The sequence below is a fragment of the Arvicola amphibius genome, chromosome 7 (genome assembly GCF_903992535.2).
Source record: "Arvicola amphibius chromosome 7, mArvAmp1.2, whole genome shotgun sequence".
NCBI lineage: Eukaryota > Metazoa > Chordata > Mammalia > Rodentia > Cricetidae > Arvicola > Arvicola amphibius.
The window spans coordinates 26,025,526-26,044,119 of NC_052053.1; positions in this window are offsets into that span (position 1 = coordinate 26,025,526).

Consider the following 18,594-nt stretch of genomic DNA (forward strand, 5'->3'; position numbering starts at 1 on the left):
AATGCACTCTCCAGTCTTTGATCTCAGTGTTGTGAGTACTACAAAGAAATAAAACCTTATCTTACCTTTTCCAGCATCTACTGCAGAAGACCTCAATAATGCATAAGAACATCTGGAAGTCGGTAATTTTAGCTATCAGAGATAAGAATTGACACAGAACAGGTAAACCCTACAAAGTCATCATGTTGAAACGAACTGATTAAGGTTTAGTGACATAAAACATCATGTATAGTATTTCCATGCTTGCTACATCTTGCTATTTTTTATTAAAAAAGGAATGTCAATTATATATATTTAATAGGTTGATTAGCTCGCAGCTATATTATATTTTACATAAAGAGACAGAAATGTCTGCAATCTATTGCTATGCTCATCTATTTAGAGTGAACCGTGAGTTCATAGAAAATACATGGGCATAGTAAACAGGGTTTTGAAATGACAATTTTTTACTGGTTGCAAGTGCTAATTGCTAGTTTCTCAAGGGTATAGAATTAATCACCTGCTAGATTTACAGTCTCTAGGTTGAGACCTGAGGATGGAGGCAATAAGAAAAGCTCTTGAGGGACATATCATATGGTGAGTCTAAATATCAGTCTCTATGCATATGTAAATTGGTAACAAAGTTTTTTCAAAGCTCAAGTATGCTAATTTCAAACAGGCAAGACTAAAGCTAGCTTTTAGCAGCTGTTTAACGTCTGCCTGTGGGTGGTAGAGAGAGCTTAAAATACAAGCAAACAGCGGTGCATAAGTAATTAAGCAACATTTTGCTGGGCATAAATAATTCTGTTTATATTGCTCTTTTGAAGAGTATAGAATACAAAATAACAGATCAAGCGCACCTTGGGTCACCAGAGGTTAAATGTCCCAGCTCTTTAGCTTGCTTCGGGTTTTACATTTTAAGGGAAATAAAAAACACACTGTGCTAGGTGATCTTTTATAACTTCCTGGGAGAGGAAATCATTTAAGATTCGAATAAACTGTACACAGAAGCATCATACTTGGAGTTAAACTGTTTTGTTTTTCCTTTATTTTCACATCAGTCTATCAGAAGAAAGTCAGTGGCCAATTTGTTTCTTAACATTATATATTTTAGGATTCTAGAAAGTTAAGTGGAGGCTGTTTGACAAAATTTAAGACAATAAATTATAAATACAATCCTTTTCCACAGTAGACAAAAGAGTAGCATTCTCAGTTTTGTCTTCACGAATAATTTTAATTAACCAATGCATTTATGTGAACACACACAGACGATGCACTTTGTGGCTGTTGCCTAACTGTATGGACTAAGTCAGTGTTGTGTATTCAGGATAATCACCCGATTTGAAGAGATCTTGCTAAGCTGGTAGAAGTGCCTAAAGGGGGAGAAAGGCTGGTCTACACAAATTGCATTTGATTCAATAAAAACCTTGAAATTGACCAGAAGGAAGATGAAAGATCTAACATGATTTAGAAATACCTAGTCTGGAAAAAAGGATTATAGACACTAACTGTGAAAAGAGTCAGGGGTTTAAACTTGGTTTGTGTTAAATATTCATGGTTTAAGGAGGTAATGGTGAAAGGAAGTACTCAGTTGGACATCAGAGCTTAGAAAGGGTTTAACACCTTAGAATTACGAGGGCAGGGACAGGCATTTATGAACAGGATTGCTGTTTCCCTTTGCAGTGAAGGAACAGGTAGATAAGATGGAATTTTCCAAACATCTCTTTAGGCATTCTCAATAATCTAGTAAATTGTGTACAGTTTCAGGGAAAGAAGGACTTTTTTTTTCCTTTTCTGGTATTTTAAATTTTGTTCTTGAATCTGCCACATGACTAAAAGAGGACTTAGGGCAGTGGATATATATATCATCTGAACCCCAATATATATATATATATATATATACATATATATATACATATACATATATATATATGTATGTATGTATATATATTCAGAGTTGATCTCTAGGGCATCCAGTGGAAAAAAAATGAAAGCTTTTTGCCTTGTTTTTCTTCCTACGGTTGGTAGATAGCAGCACTGGACTAGTGGTCCCAATCAAACAAAAAGATAGTTAAAGAATTAAAGAGCCCATAAAGAATTAGCATTTTATCAGGACAGTACTCTACAGCTGTTTGGGCTTGCAAACCGTTCAGTTTGGTCTACTTGCTGTCAATCATTCTGAACGCAGCAATAAAGGTAGACATGCTACGTAAGTCACCGAGACAAAGAACAGGACAAACAAGGAAACCACAGCCTCCCCATATCCATGTGAAAACAGAAATATTTGCTTGAAATTTTTGGCAAAAGTGCATGGTGTAGTGGGTGTAGTGTAAAGGGGTGCAATTGTTCAGGTCCATAATCCCAGCTACTCAGGGAGGAAAGTCAGAAGAATTATGGGTTCGAGACCAGTCTGAACAACACAAGGAGTCAGCAGTACTCAATATTATAAAATCGATGCTTTCTTTAATCAGTACCTCTCTGAAAATTATCTTTTTTGTCTCTGCATATTATGACTTGGTTACGCGGAAGCTTGTTTACTTATCCTTAAATTCTAGAATATCTTTCGGGTAACATAAGTCTTCGCTATGTTTAAGTAAATCCTTTAATCATCTTAGGAAATTTGCGGTCTTTGGCTTTGGCATCCCACCTTTTTGTTCCTTCGTTGTCATGCTTCATTCACTACTTTTAAACTATTCATTCATTTGAGTCATCAAGAACAGACAGTTACTTAGAAAGAAAAGTACCATTAGAAATGAAATGACTTCTGCTTGGTTTGCTGTTGAGGTACCATGAAACGTCTGTCACAGACTTTGTCATTCACTCACCAATGGAAGTGTAGGCGCTCCACTATAATTCATAAATAGTGTTCACGGTGTTCTGATTGGTCATCCACCAGTTTCGTCTGTATCTGCAGAACTGCGTATGCTTATTTAGGTGGAAAGCAGTATAACACTCTTTAAAACTGATCAGTCTGATTAAATATAGAATAAAAAAGAATGAATGTTATCAGGTCATTGTGTCCTATTCACTGAATTAATATTAATTTGCAGAGTATGTGGGGGCAGTGTGTAGATAACTTGGAATGATCAAAATATGTAATCTATTATGTGTGTATAATATTAGGTTGTCTATTTTATTCTTTATTTATTTATTTATTTATTTATTTATTTTTTGGTTTTTTGAGACAGGGTTTCCCTGTAGTTTCTAGAGCCTGTCCTGGAACTAGCTCTTGTAAACCAGGCTGGCCTCGAACTCAGAGATCCGCCTGCCTCTGCCTCCCGAGTGCTGGGAATAAAGGCGTACACCACCACCGCCTGGCCTAGGTTGTCTATTTTAAAATTGAGTGTTAGACTATTTAAAAATCTCAACTAGAGCATACACTCATTTTAAAATATCTTAAGCTCTTATACCACACTTCCCAGTGGTCATTCAGAAAGCATCGTTGAGAGAAACGATTTCAGAAAACAAACAAAGAAGCAAACAAACAAATGTATTGTCCCAACACGCTGGCTAATTAACCTTGCTCAAGTTAAATTAACTGAAATTTCAAATTTCCTATGTTGTGAAACTGTTTATTTTAACTGAAAACCGCATAACTGTTGATGCAGAATCTTAGTTTAAAAACCACTTAGCATTATTTTCTCCTGAAGTACTAAGCTTAAGAAGCATCACTCTGCCAGTGGCTTCTGGATGAGCTAAAGAGGAAAAAACACCTATATTCTGTGGAAGAATTGGCCTGGGACTCTGATGAGGCAGCGATTGCTGATGGAGGAGAATGGTTAAATAACCTGAGAAACGAGAGCAGCTGAAATCAGAGGAATTGTGTATCTTCAACCAAGTAAATTCATTTCTGGATATTAGCCCGATTTATTTTTGTCATATAATGAGAGGATGTTTAATTAATAGTCTTTGAATGTGTTTAAGCTACCCCTCTTTCAATTTATGTTTATGATATTTGTTAGCATGTAGGGTTATATAGACACTGGGCTAGACATGATGTCAGTGGTGAGCATACATATGTGTTCTTAATTTTAAAAAAATGACCTCCTTACATTAAATTCTTATGGAGAATACTATGCTTTCTTTATTGTTTGGGTTAAAGAGATTTTGGAGGAAAAACTAAAATCCATCATATTATCCTTCCCATCAACTCAAGACAACAGCAACTCAAAAGGCATGAGCAGAGTTTAAGAAAACCAGTAGGCGAGAGGCCTAGTGGTTGCACAGGGAGCCTTGAATCTAGGATCCTCTCACAAGTATTCCCTCCCTCTGGCTGTCAGATAGATACATGTACACACCAATATGGCATTCACCCTTGTTTTGCCTTCAGAACTGAGATTCCTGCTGATGGCATCAGTGGAAATGTCGACTCTCCCTCCTGCTAGGGGAGCTTCCTGATAGAACCACTTCAGTGTTTGTGGTTTTTGTTTTATTTGTTTTTCCTTATAGCTTTTTATGGAAATCATTTTACAATGTTGAGATTGAGTGCAGCTGAAAAACTTATTATATTTACTAATTTACGTAGCAACCAAAAGGTAAAAGAAAATAAGACAAAACATATTTTGTAATTTTATGAATTTAAAAACTAGCCCTCAGGGAAAATCAGCGCTTTATATTTTGTATCACTGCTGTGTTTAGGAAATCTAAAAATGGGAATTTCATATTCTCATATTTTGACAAGTACTTTACATTTGCTTGAATAAATATTTTACTATGAAAGGAATATGATTAAAAAGGAAAGAACCCCACACTATTAACTTCTCAGGAACATGGAAGCAGTCAAAGCACACATTCCATAAGCCCTGGGACACAGCAGGAGTCAGATGCTTCTAACCAATCCTCAGATGAGATTTTTCTCTTTTTTTCTTTATTATCTTTTAGCCTCTGGAGAAAGTCCGTATTGAAGAGGGGAGAGGTGTAATTCCACTGTCAGATTCACCCAGGAGAATTCAGCTCTTTTCAAAGGAGCTTCCAGATACAAGAACCTAAAAACAACAGTTCACCCTATTGAGCCCAGAAGTCAACCAGGTCTACAATCCAGAGCTCAGAATTTTTTTTTTTTTTTTTTTTTTTTTTTTTTTTTTTTTTTTTTTTTTTTGAAAACATAGCTTTAACTTGTAATCGTGCTTCATACTGTTAAGGTCAGTATTTCACATGGAAATTATATTTAGTGAGTGATGAAAGAAATCACTCATAAATACTGTAACGGGAAGAAAAGAGGCTCTTTCTACTGTAAGAGAATGAGTTTGTTTTGTTTGTAATTATCTTCCTTTGGAGTAATTGAGATCTGAAACAGCAGCTAATAGCCTCACTGCTTCAAATTACTACCGCCTGTAACTTTACCTTGCCAAATATCAAAGAGCTTTTCAAATGCAACGCTACCACTAAAACCTGGGTCATTTTCTAGCAATTAATTGGAAGAGGTGATTAATAGCTTAATAATGGGTTGATCTGTGTTTAAAAGTGCAGGGGACGTGCATAGGAAAGGAATATGTAATTTCGTATTCTTGAAATATAACCTAATTGAAAAATCAGCAGTTGGTCTTATTTACTTTAGACTTGTACTTCCAAACCCTTTTTTTTCGAGCGATTCTGAGAAAATGTGTAAATCTGACTTTTTTTCTGATTAACTCTTTGAACAGCAAACACACTGAGAATTTAAGGAGCACAAACTCTTTCTGAAACCAACTTTGTCCAGTTGTCATCTCATGAGTCTAAGGGTAATATGTGTCAAGGATCAATCTAGATGTGTGGACAGCAGTGCCCTCTTGGTGAATCCCCACTACAGAGACACCCATGGATCCATAGGACATCTTGAACCATGTCATAGCCTCAATAATCTTAATAATATGACTCCTGGGAGCTTTCGATCACTTCTGTGTATCCTTGTTACATTCACCATTGACTTATTGGCCATAAAATCTAGATATATACCAAACTGTCAGTCACAAAAAAAACATACACAGAAATAACATTATACACACTGTATTTATGTATTTAGGAATATATATATATATATGTATATATATATATATATATATACATATATGTATGCCACAACAATTAAGAGGCCATGAGTAAGAAAGAGGGAAATGAATGGGTATGTAGGAAAGTTCAGAGGGAGGAAAAAGAAGGGAGAAAAGTTATAACTTGATGTGAACATTCAAATGGAAACAAAGAGAACCGAGACTTTTAGGAATTTTCCAGTCGAATAGGACCTTTCCTGCTGTCAGTGGTCAAAAGGTAGAGAAACCAGAATGAACAGAGATGCTCCCAGGAAGGAACTCATTCTCACTGTCTTCCTGTTTGGAGTGGAGAGCTCTACTTTCTAGATGGCATGGAAGAAGCATGGGTGGAGACTAGTAAAGCTGATGTAGCTCTTTGTTTTGCATAATTTGGTGTCATTTTCTTGAGATTACTGCTATTTTTAATTTGCTTATTTTTCCGTGCAGCCAAAACCAAATCATCCCATAACCTGTCATTTCTATGCATGCAGCTTGTTATATAACTTGCCAGCTTTATTTTTCCATTGTTTCAGAAAAGTTGGTTTTTATCCCAAGGCTGCTTGTTAACAGTTGAGGTCTCCTGATCTAATACTACAACTAATATTATCTCATCCTTTTGTTTTAATTACTTTTACCATCACTGTTTCCAAACACCTGACGGGGACAGCCTAATGGGAGGTCTGTTTGTCTTACTCATGCTTTTAGTGGGCTCAGCTCATGGTCATTTGGGTAGGACATACGTGGCATGCAGTGGTAGAGTTCTGTTATTTCACTTCTGAGCAGTAAGTACAAAGCAGAGATTGTAGGTGTTGGCTGTCAATCTCTCCTTCCCCTTTTATTCTGTCTGGGCCTTCAGACAGTATGGATGTTGCCACTAGATGCTTTCTGTCTATGAATTCAGATTCATTTTACTTGTTTGTGTTTATTTTAGTTCTCTTTTACTCCAGAGATTCTCATTCTGAGACCTTTAGAGAAAAGAAAAAGGGTGCGGTTGAATAAGCCGGTAAGTAACGACATGACTTTGGTCACCATTTCTTGCTTTAATCGGGTGCTTGGTCCTGTCATTCATTCTAATGCAGACTATTTTCCATCATTGTTGATACATTTGAAATACCTAACCTTATTGGAAAAGCAGCTAAGAGATGGGCCCTTATTGACTAGCTGGGATGCAGGTGAGGCTAGGCAGTACAGTGATGCCATTTCCATGGCTTTCTCTCAGTGGCCATGAGGGTTGTTAATGCTTGGAGGAGTTTCTTTAGTAGTTCATGATTTTATAGCAAGTACTTAGCAGCACACTTATTTGTGTGCAAGTTAAAGTCCTCTGGAGAACGGAGGTTTCTCCGTGTGACCTAAACATGTGATCTTACTGCCTCTGCTGACTGTGTACCTGGGACTACTGGAACAGATATTTGACCAGAAAAAAATTTAAGAACACTGCATTGTAATGTCTCTATAACAAAAAAAAAAAAAAAACTGTAAATGGGTTTAAAACCAATTCCAGCAGGAATAGATTTAATAAACTATGGTGCTAACCAGATTATGAGTACTGATGGTTTCTTTTTGTTGGGCATATTATTCTCCTCTCTCTCTCTCTCTCTCTCTCTCTCTCTCCTCCCACCCTCCCCCTCCTCTTTCCATCCCTCCTTTTTCCCTCTTTCTCTCTTTCTCTTTCTCTCTGTGTGTATATGTGCATGCGTGTGTACTGATGCACAATGATACCAGAAGAGAGTGTTCTGAGGTAGAGTTACAGATATTTGTGAGCCACCCTACAGGGTGCTGGGAGACAAACTCTGGTCATCCTTGTCCTGGAGGCATTTTTTAACTAGAACCATTTCCCTAGCTCCACAAATGGTAATCTTTGCCTAAGATTTATTAAACAACAGTGAAGGAGATGGCTCAACAGATAAAATGATTGCATTGAAGGCCTAAAGACCCCAGTTGGACCCCAGAATTCATGTTAAAGACAGTATCCTTGGGCCCTATTTCTAATCTCAGCAATCCTACAGTGACATGGGAGGTGGTAAAAGATTTGCCTGGAAACAAACCAGACAGCTAACTTGCAGTATGCAGAGCAACAGTAGAAACAAGAATTACCATTTTAACGAGGTATATACACAGATATACACACAATAATAATGATGATGATAGGGGCTGGAGAGATGGCTCAGAGGTTAAGAGCACTGACTGCTCTTCCAGAGGTCCTGAGTTCAATTCCCAGCAACCACATGGTGGCTCACAACCATCTGTACTGAGATCCGGTGCCCTCCTCTGGCGTGCAGGCATACATCGGGGCAGAATGTTGTATACATAATAAATAAATCTTTAACAAAAAAAAATAATGATGATAATAACAAAACATGTACAAGGTTGAGTGCACAGATAGAAAGTTGCGTGCACACAGTAAGGATCATAATAGTAAAAACATACTGCTAAGAACTTATTGAGTTGGACCTATGTTTTCAGACACTTAATATGGCATAAATTTCTTCGTGTTTATCTGCTCTTAGAGTGTTTTGCTTTGACATCAGTATAGATAGACTTCAATGAATGATTGACTCTTGTGTCATTATAAAAGAAAGACTGCGGTGCATTTTCCTAGCTAAAGCACTCTCTCAGAGAGACAGAGCTTTCTGGGGTAACAGACATCACCCTCAGGTGATATTTTGGAGAGCATAAACACAGTACCTGGGATGATGTTGAAGAAAAGAGGGTAAGAAAGAACATACAATAAACTCTTTGGGAACTTGCAGAAGCAGAAAGATAAATTGACTATTACTACAATGAAAAAGTTGTCTCGTAAATTTCCCATTGAAAGTTTCTGTAGATCTTCCGCAGTTCTCCCAGTAAAGCAGGAATTTGCACCCTTGTGGATCCATATGCTCTGTAGTAAATGACAGCACATTGGTTACGCCATATTTTCGCTTTCATTTGCTGAGAGATCTGATTAGCTGTGGCTTTCTAACAGCCTGGGCAAGCAGCCAATGCTTTTGTGTCTCGTGTGTTTAGATGTGTGCTGGGAGGACCAGATAGCGACGCAGGGCACTGTGGAAGGTCTGTGAGGTGCACACAGCATTTCACCTTCGTGTGTCTTGCTGTGTCTATGAGCAGATCAGGTTGAGCCTTAAGTGCCTGAGGAACAACAGCCAGCCCCTCGTAGTTTCAGGGCCTATCAAAACATTTAATTATATTTTAAAATTTAAAGAAAAACTATTGAACTTTCTTTTTACTTTTCTCCCTTCATTCCTTTCTTGAACCCATCTGAAATCTGTGTTCTCCGCTACAATCTTAATCCTCTTGACTCAGCCTCCCGAGCGCTGAGATAACAAATGTTCTGTACCATGTATTATCTTAACAGTGAGTTTTCAGTTCAGGATAACTACTATATTTATTTTACGCCAATGCTATTAGAAGACAACCTTTTTATATCTTTTTTATGGAAAAGGGACTCTAAAAGCAAAAGAACAGAGTTTTTAAGCCATTGACTCAAAGGCAAATGTCATTAATTCTGAGTAAGATGAAAAACATTATCTCTCGAGAAAGGATTTCTAAAAGGATAGAGTAAAGGTGCCACAATCCTAGTCAGCTCAGTTTGGGTATTTACATCAAGGGAAGGGATTTTCTTTGGGCTTTAGTGAGACTGTGAAGATACTTAGTCTCTTTCCTTAGGTGTCCCTAAGTATCCTGTTGGGAGAAACCACTTTTGTTATCTAGGTTTTTGTTTGTTTTTTTGTTTGTTTGTTTGTTTTTTAATCAAGAGCAGTGAAGGCTACCCTGACCACTCTTGATGATATTCTGTGGGGAAAGTATGAGATGTTCCAAGGCTAGAAGTGCCTCGTGACCTCTCAACTGCACATATCGGAAGAGAGACACATTCAGTGTTACAGAGATGGTGAAAGAATGGCTGATGGAGGACATATGTTTCTCCACTAGATCCACTAGGCTGGCATTTAATTTAAATAATGATATTTTTATTTTTGTTTGTTTTTTCGAGACAGGGTTTCTCTGTGGCTTTGGAGCCTGTCCTGGAACTAGCTCTTGTAGACCAGGCTGACCTCGAACTCACAGAGATCCACCTGCCTCTGCCTCCTGAGTGCTGGGATTAAAGGCGTGCGCCACCACCGCCCGGCTAAATAATGATATTTTTAAAAAATGAAAATGACTGATAGGCAGGAGCACAGAGGGTGAGATCGGAGATCATGAGAAGGGCCCTTAGAGAGGTGTGTGTGGCCAGATTGTGCAGGACCCTGCACAATAGGGCAAAGAGCAAGATTCTATTGCACAATACTTTAGGTGGCTCTGCAAGAACTCACTTATATCCCTTTTCCCTCGTGGTTGTAGATTGTTGGGAGTGCAGAATCTTGACCTCAGAAGCACAGGAGTCTAACTGTGGTCCAGTTACTGCTGTACGCAAAATGCTGCTCAATGATTTCTTCTTGAAGGAGTCTTATGATCCCGAAGCTTATGGGTTCAGGATTTGGGGTGCTCCAGTTGTGGTATAAGTGGAGCAAAGACAGTAAAAATTTCACTTACCCTAGACAATTTTCTGAGCCCTAGAGAACTTAGCTTTTGTTGTCCCTGAACTGTCTGTAGAATGTAAACCCATTTCATGTAGTCTGTATATATAGGTTTATTGTCTCATGGGCCCCAGACAAGGAACCAGAACATAAATGGCCTTGCTTCATTGACTTAGTGTGATAAGGTAGGTGGGAGGTATAAGAAGGAAAATTATGATAACATTCATAAGTCTTCAAAATTAAGAAGTTTGGTTTAGTAGGAAATAAACAAATGGCATCTCAGAAGGATCCTCAGGAGAGTAGCAAGACAACTGAAAATACTGAAGTTAAGACAAGAATGTATTGTTGATAAAATTGGAAATATCAACCGTGAAAAGTGCTGATAATGGCTAAACTTTGATGAGAACAAAGACGGGATCATTGGGTTTAGAGATAACTTGACCTTGACAAGACCAGACTTTGTGATGTGGTGAGATCGGTGCTGTAATTGTGCTTTACCCAAGTTGGATTGGTTGGAGAAGAAATAGACAAAGTGACCGTAGATAATCATTTCAGAAATATCTGACTCAGAGGACAGTGTGTAGAAGGAGCTGAGCGAGAAAATAAAACTACTTTTCTTCTCCCCCATTACTCTACTTCCAACTCATCTACTACCTCCCTCCCTCTTCCCTGCCTATTCCCTTCCTATCATCCTCCCTCTGTCCTCCTTCTTCCTTTGAAATGATAGGATTTTGTTTCTCTTTGTTTCTTGACAGAAATCATGTTGTAAAGATGGTGAGATTGACAATGTAAGAGTCCCCGGCCATAATTAAGGAGTTGTTAGTGGATGGAAGATCTAGAATTGACACGATTAGGATGCCGTAGTCTTAGAGATTGGCAGGATGAGAATAACCTGTGATTCCACATGGCCATTTGGAGAAGCAGCACAGATCCATCAAGAAAGATGGAAACCTGCTTTTGCTGACTTTCACAAAACTGTTTGAAGTCTCTTAATTGGTAAATTTCTAAAGCTTTTATTCGTTAGAATATTAACAGTTTGGGAGCTATACTATTTTATGACAATTAACACGCCCCTTCTTTACGTAGTTGTTAAATATAAATGATTTCTGTATAAAGTCTCTAAATCCTTGATATAAGCTTTATTAATTTTTTTGCAAATAATTTTGTCACCAATTTAACTGTCTTAGAACTACATTTTTCTGTTTTAGGATTCCTTCTAGAATCTAACAACCTTCCACTAACACCTCTCCATATACCCACCTATCAGGCTGTACTAAATTTATTTATGTTTTCTCACAAATGCTGTGTAATAATTTCATGCAGAACTATGTAATTCCAGATCTGATTGTGGGTGGTCTTTCCTCAAAATCAATTCATCAGATGAAAATCGTAGAGAGTCTTATTTATTTTAAGGTCAAGCAGCTGGTCATTGACAATTCCTTTCCCCATTGTTAGGGCCTTACCTGTTCTACTGTTCTAGCTGACTGTTTCAGAAACGCAGGTAGAAAAATGTCTCTCAAACCCAGTTCCAGATAAACTGATTACCCTAAATATTTTGAGACTTTTAAAAATAAACATATACACATATTTTAAAAGTCAATAAAAATAAAGTAAAAGTTGTGGCAAATATAGCGTCCTGCCCCCGCAGGCCAGAGTCCCTGGGAGCAGGCAGATTCACTAGCCATGTTTTGTTCCCACTCTGTGGCACACTTGGTTGGCAGGAGAACCTCTTTCTCACAGATGAGGTATGTGTATAGAACGGGGAACCTTCTCTTTGACTTGAGAGAATGGTTGCTTTTTGTTTTTATTTTAACTTCTGTGAAATAATTAAAAATGAATGGATATGGTTGAATTGAGGGAAGCATATTTATTATTTGGAGTAGTTATAAAAGAATTCCCTGAAATTAAAAATCATACTCTGAACAGGTCGATTAGTCAGATTTAATTTTTCTTTCACTCTCTTATATTGATGTAAATATTTTCATCTGTTATGCATAACCAAAAAGTATATTAAACTGTCAAAACATAAATGATTTCCTTTGGCCACCATGGCTTGAGGGATTTATTTCAAGTCTGTTGTGTTACTATTTGCCCTTAGGATGTGTAATCTATATTTTTAGGGAAATGTGGCTTACTGTAAGACACCTGTATTATTTATGTGTGATTAATATTTGCGTTAGGGTGAATGTGATTTTTGGCCTTACTTTTCTCTTGTAGTGACTTAATCATTTCTCAGAAGAATGCAGTCATTGAAATAAAACATTCCACATCCTAGTTTGTTTTTCAGCAGTGACAAATGCAATTGTAGTAAAATCTGAATTTTCAGTTATTAAATATGGCACTGTGAATGTAATTTACCAGGCAACATCTTCAAGATATTGCTGTTTAGTACAGCTAAAACTAAACCAAAGCCAGTATTTGTTTATATGAATTTAAATGTAAACACTGCTGAGCCATTTTTAAATGACAGTGCTTAGGCCACTAGGCCTAATTTTGTGTCCTTAGATATAAACCTGTAAATTGTTGATTGCACGGACGCCTATTAAGACGGTGTCATTGTAGTCTGCAAACTTGCCACAAATCATGAAGATCCTTGATCATCCCTGACAGATAATATTATGCTTCATATTATGACATATGTCAACGTTATTTACTGTGGCTCACAGAGAATGTGAGTACTTTCACAACTTCCCTTCCAGGAAAAGCAGCAATGGCAGAAGACCGAGAAATATGCAGACCTCCAAAATCTGCAATTCTAAAATCAATTAGTCATCGATGCTACTGCCCAGAACAGTCTTCTTTCACAATGGCGACCGAAGAAATGCTGAGTTTAGCAGTTATTGTACGGCTGTGGTGTCCTGTGGACTATTGAACATAAAGTAATTCATATTAAAATGTCCACATGGTTTTTGAATCTTTACTTACCATGCTTTTTCAAAGGTAGTGGAAGGGGCCATAAAGTAATTTATATTAAAATGGCCACATGGTTTTTGAATCTTGACTTACCATGCTTTTTCAAAGGTAGTGGAAGAGTGTATAGGTGACATCCAAATAAACACACACACACACACACACATACACACACACACATCTTTCTTTCATGAATAAATGAAAGGAATATATATGTGCATTCACATACACAAACACACACATATATATATATACACACACATGTATAAGAATATATATATACAAACAGTCATGTTTATAGTTACTTAATGAAGGATCATTTTACAACTGAAGAGATACATATAAATCTGGAATTCACCATTGTTCTTTAGTTTGTCCAACATTAAATGTAAGGCTTTATTTTTATGCTACAGTGTTCCAAAACAATCAGCTAGTATTTCATATAAAGGATTAGATTATGAAGGTGTGGCTGAAGTATATTACATGTAAATATTTGCATAGTGACAGATGAAATGCCTTTTGGGTATTATTAAAATTGTACAAGTGACTCAAACTTACCAGGCTTGCCAAGAAAGTCATCAGGAGTGTTAAAGAATCATGTTGATAATTATACTAAATTCAACGCCGGACAAGGGCTTTAAAACTTCAGAAACATCAATTAAAGCCCAAGTTGTGTGCAATAAGCATCAAAAATTGATAAAAAACTCAAATTTAGGGTTTTAGATTTAGTGTTTAAATCAATCAACTGCAAACAAGATTTAATTAAAGAATATTATTTCAAAGTGTAATTACCTACTGGGATTAGAATGAACCTCTATTGCCCATAATGTTCTCCTACTGTGATCCCACACTGAAAAATGTTGAGTTTTAGATTAATATGCATCTTGTAAGTACAAGTCCTAATCTCAATCTTAAAGGACATTTAAAACACACTTGGAGCCTTCTATGCAATCAAGCCCAGTGTGACTACCCTGTCCACCATGCTAAATTTGTGATTACATTTTTTATGTGCATGATTTAAATCGCTTTAGCAGGAGTCCAGGGAGCATTTTACCCTGCATATTAATTACACAAAGGCTTTGTCATGTGAGGGTCTCAGTGGTCATGGTCTGTAATCCAGCTCATTTGAACTGAGAGTACAGGTTTCGAGCATGCTGTGCACATCAAGCCTAGCTTTAAAGAGAGAATAGGCTGAGATGGTTAACAGGTACACTTCCTGCTTCAGGAATAGATGCCATTTATTTAGTGACATCTGAGAACTCATTACTTTAAAAATCTAAAAGAGGATATGTGTATTCAGAGGGCTGCTATTAATACATCCGAACAAGGTTCCATGCCACAGCACTCAGCTTCTATTGTCTTAAGCAAGCATTATCAATATAGTCACATGATGGCTCCATAAAATTCTTTTTCTGGGGAAAGGACTCATCCTTTAAATTACAGTTATTTTAGAACCGTCAGTTTATTTACATGTTTGGAGTTATGTTTCCTTCCGTGTTTGCAATTTTATTTTACACAACTTAAGTCATACTTTGTTCAAAGTTTTAGCATTTAAACAACACATATTGTGCTTTCATATACCTTCAATTCCGGGAGAGAAAACAAAAGTGAATGACCAGTAAACACCAAAGTGTCTCATTGGAAAATTTTTCAAATATTAAGGACATTTAAATATGGTACTTTGTTACAGAAGTTTGGTTCTGAATGGCCAGAAATATCATATACTCTTTGCTTATACATTTTAGGGTTTCATTATATAATATTAGTATAGTATACATTGTTAAACAAAAGTGGAAGTTGCTATATGATACGAAAGGCTTGAAATCACAGAAACCAGAAATAGCTCTAGACCATGAGGAGAGCGAGAATCTCAGAGACTGTCACATGGGGATACCCACAATACATATTTCATGCCCATACCACAAACCCAGAATTTAAAAATTTAAACTAATAATGACAGGACAGGAACATGGGCATCTTTATGTTGAACAAACACCAAAGGTTCCCAGTTACTGATGCTTAGTTGATCAGCTTAATACAAAGGGGCTGTGCCTTAATTTCTGTACAAAAGCAGTGTGACTGAAACACAGAAAAGAATTCTTTTTTTTTTTTTTTTTTTAGAAAAATGTTATTATTGAAAATTTAATACATATAAAGAAATATAATATTTGTCCCTCAATTTCTTCCTTCTAACTCATACCCCTCTCAATTTCTTTTTTTTTTTTTATTTATTTTTTTTTTCTCATGGTTTATTTTTTTTTTTATATTTAAAAATTTCCATCTCCTTCCCTCCTCCTCCCCCCTCCCTCCCCTCCTTCTCCCCTTTCTCTCCCCTCCTTCTCCCCCTTCCCTCCCCTCCCCTCCACCCATACCTCCCCTCCCTCCCTCTCAAGGCCAAGGAGCCATCAGGGTTCCCCACTCTATGCTAAGACCAAGGTCCTCCAAAAGAATTCTATAATAAAGGAATGACAAAAGCTTCATCCCAGGTTCAGTTTGCTGAAACCCTCTTTTGCGGTTTTCCTAACTAATGGTGTGATAAGCAGTATAACTGATATATATCACTGTTTTTTCACATTTTGGAAAGCTATTATTTCCCTTTAAACTTAAAAGGGACTACAAGATCAGAGCTACTGGAATACTTTATAGAGCCTAAGTGGAAACAAAGTCAAGATTGGTTCTTGTTAAAAATATATAGTTATCTCTCTTAACTATCGATATTTGAAGAAAACAAAATCTCTCAAAAGATGATCATGTCTATTCATAGTAATATTTTTATTATTTGCATAGACCTTGTCATATTCAAAGCAATTTTCCTTTTATGTCATAATCTCAAAATTCATTGTGTAGCTAAATTGTTCTCAAAGAGGCCTGTGAAAAGTTTTATTCCTTCAATATTGAATATAAGTGACAATAGAAAAGATGTTAGCGGGTGACCAGTAGTTCAATTTACTGTAATAAATTGGAAACTGGCAAAAATAGGCCAAGATCTAGAAATACTATAAAGAAGAACATTATAGTAATAGAGAAACATTTTCCACATTCTTTTTGATTTATTTGTTTTGTTTTGTTTTTGAGACGTGTCTTAGTATGTGACCTTGTGGGTCTTAGAACTTGCTATATAGACTGGTTTTGAAATTATAGATATTTATTTGCCTCTCCCTCCTCTTTAATGCTGGTATTAAAGGTATATGTCATCATTCCCCGATTCACATCATTTTGTTTTTTTATAGAAAAATATATTTGTAATTATGCATTAAGTATTTTGTAAATAACATAATTCTCAGATTTAGGAATACATATCTTGGAAAGAAAACAGAAGAAACATATCATTCACATTTACAAAAATATCCAGTTTGCAGACTTCTTTTCACTTAGTCGTGGCTAAACTCATGTTGGAATTAAGTAAATTACAAAGGTAGAAAATTGAGTTCTTGTTTCAGTGAGAACGGTGTGGAAGTTTAACACCAGGTTACAATACGCAAAGAAAATGATAGGTTGCAGATACTTTTCACAGAATTGGCTCAGATTCATCCAATGGAGTGAGTTGCATATTTTGAGGACTTTTTAGTGTGGTATTTGAAGAGTCAAATGCTACGTTGACTTACACTTATGCATCATTGTATTATAAAAAGATTCCAGAGAAATTTGGCTATGCCATTTAGCAGGTCTGACGGCCTCTGTGGGAGTGTGAACACTCAAGATGCCATGCAAAAATGCAGTGCCTCTGTCTGAACATTTGTGCTAGCCTACTGTTGGTTTAGGTTACAAAGTTCAGGGAGTTTTTTTTTTTTTTTTTTTGTTTTTGTTTTTTTTTTTGTTTTTTTTTTTGGAAAGGAGTAGCAACAATTCAGCTAATTCTCAATATTTTAATATTAGCTTGAATTTTACTAAAGCGAAGTACAGTTGTAGGATAAATATGAAGCTAATTCAACTGCTATAGGCAACCTTTGCAATTCTATGAATATCTTATTCAAGAAAAAGTGTTGCTATCCACTAGGGTAAGCCTTTCATTTCTGTCTTGCCACATTGATGCCAGAAATTTAAGAATCTTTGAAAAACAACCCTGGTGATTGATATTTCTACTTTTCTCAAAATCATGTTGGCACAGCCTTCATGGAATTGTTTGTTCCCTTCACAATGACTTCCTAGCAGACGGTCTCATCCATATGAAGAATATTTTCAGAGCTGATTGCTTAAATCAGTTTGGATACTGGAACTTGATGTCGTTGGATTTAAATTCTATCAAGGAAACTGAGAGTTTTCTTAAAATAATCTGCCTTCTAGTAACTGCTGAGTAGCATTCATAACACAGGATAGCTCTTCCCAGAGAAATTCATTATGAATTATGCTTTTTTCATCATTTATTTAAACTCCCTGCTTCTGAAGGAAACATCTTTGCTCTCTTAGAACTGGTCAGAAAGTCTGGTAATTGGAAGTTAAAGTGCCCTTTCAGAGTTGATGGCTTTTCCCTTAATATACTTTCTGCTGCTCACTTAATAGGTTGCACATTAATAAAAACTCACAGATTAAAGCTATGGAGTTATTTTTCTAATAAAAATGGCTCCATAAATAGCTGGCATTTTACATCAAATTTTAATGTTTCCAATTTTGAAATTTCAGCAGAAAACTGTTGATGTGGGTCCTTTTTGATAAATTATAAAGGTAAACTTTAATGACCATTGAATAGAATCACCTTTGCTACTTGGGGTAATAGAATAAAATAAAACAAGCAAACACATTTTTCTTACTGCCACATGCCTCTCCTTAATAATAACTTTTGTCTCTTCTGCAGAAATAGATGCTGTGCAAGTCTCATTAAATTACCTGACTGATGGAATAATACACTGCCCATTGCTCGGCAGTACAGAGTCAACTGAGCAAGGGTCTTGATATCTCAGAGTTCTGCTTATTTACACACGCCTTGGACTCTTCTCACAGATATGTAAATTATTCCAGTTAAAACCGAATGCTAAAGTCTACACCATTAGTCCTCCACTTCATGATCTCCACATGGGGCTGTTAGAGGAATAATGTACCATAGAATACACGGTTTACTTTTAATTAATAGAAAAAATGTGAAATGAATATTAAATGTAGTTTAATGTGAAAGAAAGCTCAAAGCAGTTTGGATGTTATTTATTTATTTTAAAAATATTCAGTCCCGCTTCATGATTAGAAGTCTTTGG